Source organism: Theropithecus gelada, chromosome 11 (genome assembly GCF_003255815.1).
Source record: "Theropithecus gelada isolate Dixy chromosome 11, Tgel_1.0, whole genome shotgun sequence".
Lineage (NCBI taxonomy): Eukaryota > Metazoa > Chordata > Mammalia > Primates > Cercopithecidae > Theropithecus > Theropithecus gelada.
In genome coordinates, this window is record NC_037679.1 from 111,064,672 (window position 1) to 111,072,226 (window position 7,555).

A 7,555-nucleotide genomic window follows, 5' to 3' on the forward strand; every position below is an offset into this window, starting at 1 on the left:
TCCTCTGAAGAAGGTCCTACGTGCAAAGCACACGGAAGCTGTGAGAATGGGTACGTAGAACCCGAAATAATTTCCCAGGAGATAAGAGAGAACAGGGAATGAGAATACCAGTGCTCATTAATATTCAGCCTCCCTTGCATTTAGATGTAGCCAATATATTTATGTTGTAAGTAGACTCCTTTGGTTACAATGAAAATAAAAGACCACAGGAGAATAAGTGATAAATCAACCAGACCAGTTAGGATGCTGTTGCAATATTCTTGGAAAGAAAAACTGGTAAGACTAGAACGGTGAGATATGAAAACAGAGCTAGCCTTTTCGCAACAGGTTGCTGGCAGAGGGCAAGTGTCTTGAAAACTGCCTCTAAAGATGCTACATGGCGCCACTTTCTTCCTCCGCCTTTCTCTTCCTCAGCTGTCGCCTCCCAACTCTCGTCAGCCTCCGGCCCGCCGTCTCCTTAACACTGAACACCCTGCCTTCAATTAAGTTGCAGAGTTCTGGTGGAGAGATATTTGAAGATGATGTGGGAATTGTCGAGCAATCTGTGACTATCAAGACCATGTTGGAAGATTTGGGAATGCATGATGAGGGAGATGATGACCCGGTTCCTCTACCGAATGCTAATGCAGCAGTATTTTAAAAAGTCATTCAGTGGCGCACCCACCACAAGGATGACCCTCCTCCTCCCGAAGATGATGAGGACAAAGAAAAGGGAACAGACGATATCTCTGTTTGGGACCAAGAATTCCTGAAAGTTGACCAAGGAACACTTTTTGAACTCATTCTGGCTGCAAACTACTTAGACGTCAAAGGTTTGCTTGATGTTACTTGCAAGAGTGTTGCCAATATGGTCAAGAGGAAAACTCCTGCGGAGATTCGCAAGACCTTCAATATCAAAAATGACCTTCCTGGGCCCTGTGCAGTGGCTCACGCTTGTAATCCCAGCACTTTGGGAGGCCGAGGAGGGCAGATCACGAGGTCAGGAGATCGAGACCATCCTGGCTAACAAGGTGAAACCCCGTCTCTACTAAAAAATACAAAAAACTAGCCGGGCGCGGCGGTGGGCGCCTGTAGTCCCAGCTACTCCGGAGGCTGAGGCAGGAGAATGGCGGGAACCCGGGAGGCGGAGCTTGCAGTGAGCCGAGATCGCGCCACTGCTCTCCAGCCTGGGCGACAGAGCAAGACTCCGTCTCAAAAAAAAAAAAAAAAAAAAATTACTTTACTGAAGAGGGGGGAGCCCAGGTACGCAAAGAGAACCAGCGATGTGAAGAGAAGTGGAATGTTATGCCTGGCTCTGTAACACTGTAAGGATTTTCCCAAATACTAGTTGCCCTGCTCTGTTGATAATTGTTAATATTAGACAAACAGTAGACAAATGCAGCCGCAAGTCAATTGTATTAGCAGAATATTGTCCTCATTGCATGTGTAGTTTGAGTACAGATTCCAAACCTATGGCTGAGTTTCTTCTAGTAGGATCAAAAGTTTCTTTTTCCTTTGCTCTGAATAAAACTGAACCGTAGGTTCTCTATAGGTGGAATTTGGCCTTTCCCTCTTTTTTTTGTAAAGCAATGTCTGCCTAGTTTATTGTCCAGTTAGCTTAGTGACATTTGAAAAGTTGGCACTATAAATAAATCAATTTGCAAAAAAAAATTTTCTGTACTAGAATTAACAAAATGTTATCTTTATTCGTGAGTTGAAAACTGGAAAAAGGCTTCTTGAAGTAAATGTTCTGAGTGGAGTTACTAGAATGTCTTCCAGCGTCCTGCAGTCAAGGAGTACCACTGTACTGATTAACCTGTTTGTAGCAGGGCTCCCTTCATTGCATCTGAGGACTTGTTTTGTTTTTCTTTGATTTTATTTTGAATCCTCTTAGCTTTCAATATATTGCCTAGAGACTCAGTTACTACCCAGTTCACTGGTTTTTGGGAGAAATGTAACTGGACAGTTTGTTAGCTTTTCAATTAAAAAGACACTTAACCCATGAGAAAAAAAGAGAGAGAGAGGAGAGAAAACTACCTCTAAAAGCCAAAATGGGAAAGGAAAAAGACTAATATCAACGTTGTCATAATTGGACACTTAGGTTCAGGCAAGTCCACCACTTCTGGCCATCTGATCTACAAATGCATTGGCATCGACAAAAGAACCATTCAAAAATTTGAGAAAGAGGCTGCTGAGATGGGAAAGGGCTCCTTCAAGTAGGCCTGGGTCTTAGATAAACTGAAAGTGGAGCGTGAAAGTGGTATCACCATTGGTATCTCCCTGTAGAAATTTGAGACCAGTAAGTACTACACGAGTATCACTGATGGCCCAGAACACAGAGACGTCATCAAAAACATGATTACAGGGACATCTCAGGCTGACTGTGCTGTCCTGATTGTTGCTGCAGGTGTTGGTGAATTTGAAGCTGGTATCTCCAAGAAGGACAGACCTAGGAGCATGCCCTTCTGGCTTACACACTGGGGGTGAAACAACTCATTGTTAGTGTTAACAAAATGGATTCCACTGAGCCACCCTACAGCCAGAAGAGATATGAGGAAATCGTTAAGGAAGTCAGCACTTAATGTTATGAAAATTGGCTGCAACCTTGACACAGTAGCATTTGTGCCGATTTCTGGTTGGAATGGTGACAACATGCTGGAGCCAAGTGCTAACATGCCTTGGTTCAAGAGATGGAAAGCCACCCGTAAGAATGGCAATACCAGTGGAACTGCATCCTACCACCAACTCATCGAACTACCAAGCCCCTTCGCCTGCCTCTCCAGGATGTCTACAAAAAGTGGTGGTATTGGTACTGTTTCTGTTGGCTGAGTGGAGACTGGTGTTCTCAAACCCGGTATGGTGCTCCAGTCAATGTGACAACTGAAGTAGTCTGTTGAAATACACCATGAAGCTCTGAGTGAAGCTCTTCCTGGGGACATTGTGAGCTTCAATGTCAAGAATGTGTCTGTCAAGAATGTTCATCATGGCAACGATGCTGGTGACAGCAAAAATGACCCACCAATGGAAGCAGCTGGCTTCATTGCTCAGGTGATTATCCTGAACCATCCAGGCCAAATAAGTGCTGGCTATGCCCCTGTACTGGATTGCCACATGGCTCACACTGCATGCAAGTTTGCTGAGCTGAAGGAAAAGATTGGTCGCCGTTCTGGTAAATAGCTGGAAGATGGCCCTAAATTCTTGAAGTCTGGTGATGCTGCCATAGTTTATATGGTTCCTGGCAAGCCCACGTGTGTAGAGAGCTTCTCAGACTATCCACCTCTGGGTCACTTTGCTGTTGGTCATATGAGACAGACAGTTGCCATGGGTATCATGAAAGCAGTGAACAAGAAGGCTGCTGGAGCTGGCAAGGTCACCAAGTCTGCCCAGAAAGCTCAGAAGGCTAGTGAATATGATCCCTAGTACCTGCCACCCCAGTTTTAATCAGTGGTGAAAGAAATATCTCAGAACTTTTTGTTTCCGTATTTAAGTTTAATAGTAAAAGAATGGTTAATGATTACAATGCATCGTAAAACCTTCAGAAGGAGAGCAGAATGTTTTGTGGACCATGTGTGTATATGTGTGTGTGTGTGTGTGTGTGTGTGTGTGTGTGTGTGTTTTAAGTTTTTATTTTTTATTTTTAATATCAGTACTTTTTTTTTTTTTTTTGAGACAGAGTCTCACTCTGTTGCCCAGGCTGGAGTGTAACAGCGTGATCTCAGCTCACTGCAACCTCCACCTCCCAGGTTCAAGTGATTTTTCCACCTCAGCCTCCTGAGTAGCTGGGATTACAGGTACCTGCTGTCATGCCCAGCTAATTTTTGTATTTTTGTAGAGATGGAGTTTCATCATGTTGCCAAGGCTGATCTTGAACTCCTGACCTCAGGTGATCCGCCTGCCTCGGCCTCCCAAATTGCCAGGATTACAGGCATGAGCCACCATGACCGGCCTAAAATCAGTAGTTTTTTAATGGAAACAACTTGACCAAAAATCTGTCACAGAATTTTGAGACCATTAGAATAAACTTTAATGGGAAAAAAAAAAAAGAAATCAGAACTAACAAGATTTGCTTATAGACTTCAAAATTAATTTTCTATTTTTAATCAGTCTGTTTCTTTCTCTCTCTCTCTCCTCTGACTCCCTCTCTCACCATATTTCTACTAATCCTTTCTTGGTATAAAGGGTAATTGTTCAAATTAGGTCAATTTTTACTATTATCTGTCTGTAATATCTCAACACTCATATTTTATTTGAGAAGTTATTAACTATTTGAAAGATACTGATTGCCTGTAATGCGTTCAGCTATCTGCTTACTACCAAATATTATCTTTACTCTTACTTGTCCCAGTTTACTCTTGATTTCTTTCTTATCCCTCCCTTTGCTGTTAATATTTTCTACATATGCCAAGGTGGTGAAATTTTTAAATGTTTCTTCTTTTTAAGGAAAATTGACTTCTGTCTTGGGTCCAAACAAACAAACAAAAAAATACCTTCTTCAGTAATTAAGTGTTCACTACAGTCCAATACAAGACAGAGAACAATTACTTAAACAAGAAAATATATGCCTACATCAACATATAAACAGAATAAATAGGAAAATAGATGGTAAATATTTATTCTGCTCATCTATATCAAGAATAATCAAAATAATCATTATCATTATGATTTCTGTTGGGTCTCTAATGAGGCAATGAACTGTGTCTTTCGTTGCCTTAATGTAAAGGTTTTAATGATCTTATTGGAATAGTATAAGATAAATCTTCTTTAATTTGGTTTTCCATTTTTCCACTTTGATTGCCTATTAGAAAATAAATGTGAAGATAAAATACGTGTACACATGTGAGATCACTACCCATTAAGCCTGCAGCAGATGACGTCTGACTTTTAGCCACGAATATTCTGTGCAAAATTCTCAATGTTTCAGATTTCTTACATATGGAATATTAAATATCACAGTTTACCTTTATAAATTGTCTTAAAAGAACAATTGGTAGTTGGAACGGGTTGCAAGAAACAAGAAAGTAACTTTTCCAACCCCCAAAGCACACCTGATACTATAACCATCTCCTTTCAGAAATTTGCAGCGCTATTGTGTAAGATTTGCTGAGTCTCTCTAAACATCTCTATCTCTCTATCTCCTCATCTTTAAAGATATTCACAGTAGCAAAAACATTAAGGAGAGTTCTTATTCCTAAAAATTATCCAATTTTTCACCATTATAGAAATACTATTTCCTTCTTTCAAAAGGCATTAAAATTATTAAAAGTTATTGCAATTTTAAGAAACTATCTCTCCCCATCCCAAATCCAAAGTCAATTACATATAGTGCAAGGGTGTGTATTAGATTGCTTTGAGTTACATCAACGTTTAAATTATCTTCTCAAAAATATTTTAGTCCTATTATCTTCATTTTATACTTAGAAATGTATTGTGTTGAATAAATAATATTTGGTAATAAAACACATCTACTTTCATACATCTAAATAAACAAGGAGTTTGGCATAAGAATTAAAGAGTTTAAAATGCACATATATTTCCATGTTTGTACATAAGTACTTAATGAGGATCTTTCTAATAATTGCTTAACAGAAATATAGTTCCTCTATATTAGGAAAAATATTACCTTATTGGAGATGTGTATTCTTGTCTACCTCATTGCATTTAAGAGTAGAACTATGTATGCTGAGTTGAGTTGATATCTCAAATGAAACAAAATGAAAAAGAAACAGTGTTTTAGTATAGTGTAGAAATATGTAAATTTCTTTTTCTGAAAAAGGAACAACTAAGACAGAAACAGAAAACCAAATACCGCGTAATTTTACTTATAAGTGGAAGTGAAATGATGAGAACATATGGACACAGATAGGGGAATAACACATAGTAGGGCCTTTCAGAAGGTGGAGGGTGGGAGGAGGGAGAATCAGGAAAAGTAACTAATGGCTACTAGTTATTAGATAGAATGTATCTCTCAAAAGGCAGAGTGAAAAACGAGGTAGAGTGGCTTAACTCACAGCCGTGTTATCCTTACATGTGGTTCCATTATACATTATAGAGGCCTTAAACGTTACATACAAATTTCCTGTTTGCTATGTGCCTCCCCTACCAAAGTATGAAGGACTTGAGATCCAAAATTTATTTTTATATGTGTTTTCCAATACATAATAGAGTCACTAGTGCATAGTTGACACTCAACTAATATTTGTTAACTGAATAATAACATTCTAAAGAAAATAGCCTAAAAGACAGAAAAACTGTAGCAAATAATATATAATAAAAAATTTATTATCAATATGGTAATAAATATTTTCTTAAAAAGAAGGACATATGTGAAATACAGCATCACTGAGAGTAAAGAATCTTCGAGGTCACTAAAAAATGTGTTGTCAGTTTCTCTTAAGAAAAGCAAAAATAGCTTACTACTGGTAAATATTTTATAGTTTTCTACAGTTAATTTATGTTTTAGTTTTGCTACTGGGATCAATTTATTCTGCAGAGTTAATGATTAAGTAAATTTTACAAGATTTAGAATATTGCTACTACTAGAATTTTTCCTTTATGTTTGACATAAAAAAAAGGGCATTGCCCTCAGAATGTAACTGATACTTTTGATAGTACTAGTGGTCTAGTTTTATCTCCTGTTATTCTATTTCTTTATCTGCGTGCTGTCACATACAAATAAAGTTTCTAGGGCCAGGGACACAGACTTGAAAAACTTGGATGGGGAGAGTAGTCAAAAAAGTTTGAAGAATAAAGTACATTCTTAATAGGGCAAGTTGAGATGGCTCCATAGTTTCATACATGGATAGATTGGGGCCAACATAATGGTAGCTGAAATCTGTACAACTATTGAAGAAAAAGAAATGACATATAGTACCAAAATAAGGACGGTTTTATTCTTCAATGAGGGTGAGAGTGCAGAAAAAAAAAAAAATGAATTCCCTTTGGAGATAAACCTTGTGTAACAAATACATATATGATGGTTTGACTGTATTTTAGTTTGAATTCCCCTGAAAGCAGAGTCTGATTTATTTCCAGATAGCATTTAGAAGGTAACAGTAAAGAGCAGGAGCGAGAGTCAAAAGAGAGATGAGAATAAAGGAAGGAAGAAAAGTTCATCAAGTTGACCAGTGTGGACAACTGGTGATTGAGCTCAGTCTAAGAAGAATATAGCATGCCTTTTAGAATTGTCCAACCAAAGGACAGGAGGCAGAGCTCAAGTTCAGCACTGGTTGAGGGCCATCCCATCAATTCCCCCACACCTATAAGCTATTGAAGTGTGTGTAAAAAGACTTCAGTGCAGAAAGCTAAGATGCCAACAGTTGAGGACAAACATTGTTAGTGAAAAGTGAGTAGAACCTGCACAAAAGTGTCCAGGGTTGCCTGATAGTGGGCCAGAGCATCAGATACATCAGACACCAACAGTGATGCCAAGGGCTCAGGGCTGATGGATGAATGGAATCCAGGATGCTTTAGTTTGTAGTTCAACTTCTCAGAATCTCTGATGAATTTCTTATTATATCCCCTGAGACTGTACACACGTAACTGTCTGAGGGCAGATGCATGAATATGACAACCCATT

At 38.8% G+C, this 7,555-nt stretch overlaps 1 pseudogene; it reads left to right on the plus strand.

Moving 5' to 3' along the window:
- Positions 1–376: 376 nt before the first annotated feature.
- Positions 377–3,399, plus strand: LOC112635023 (annotated as a pseudogene).
- The last annotated feature ends 4,156 nt before the right edge of the window (positions 3,400–7,555 follow it).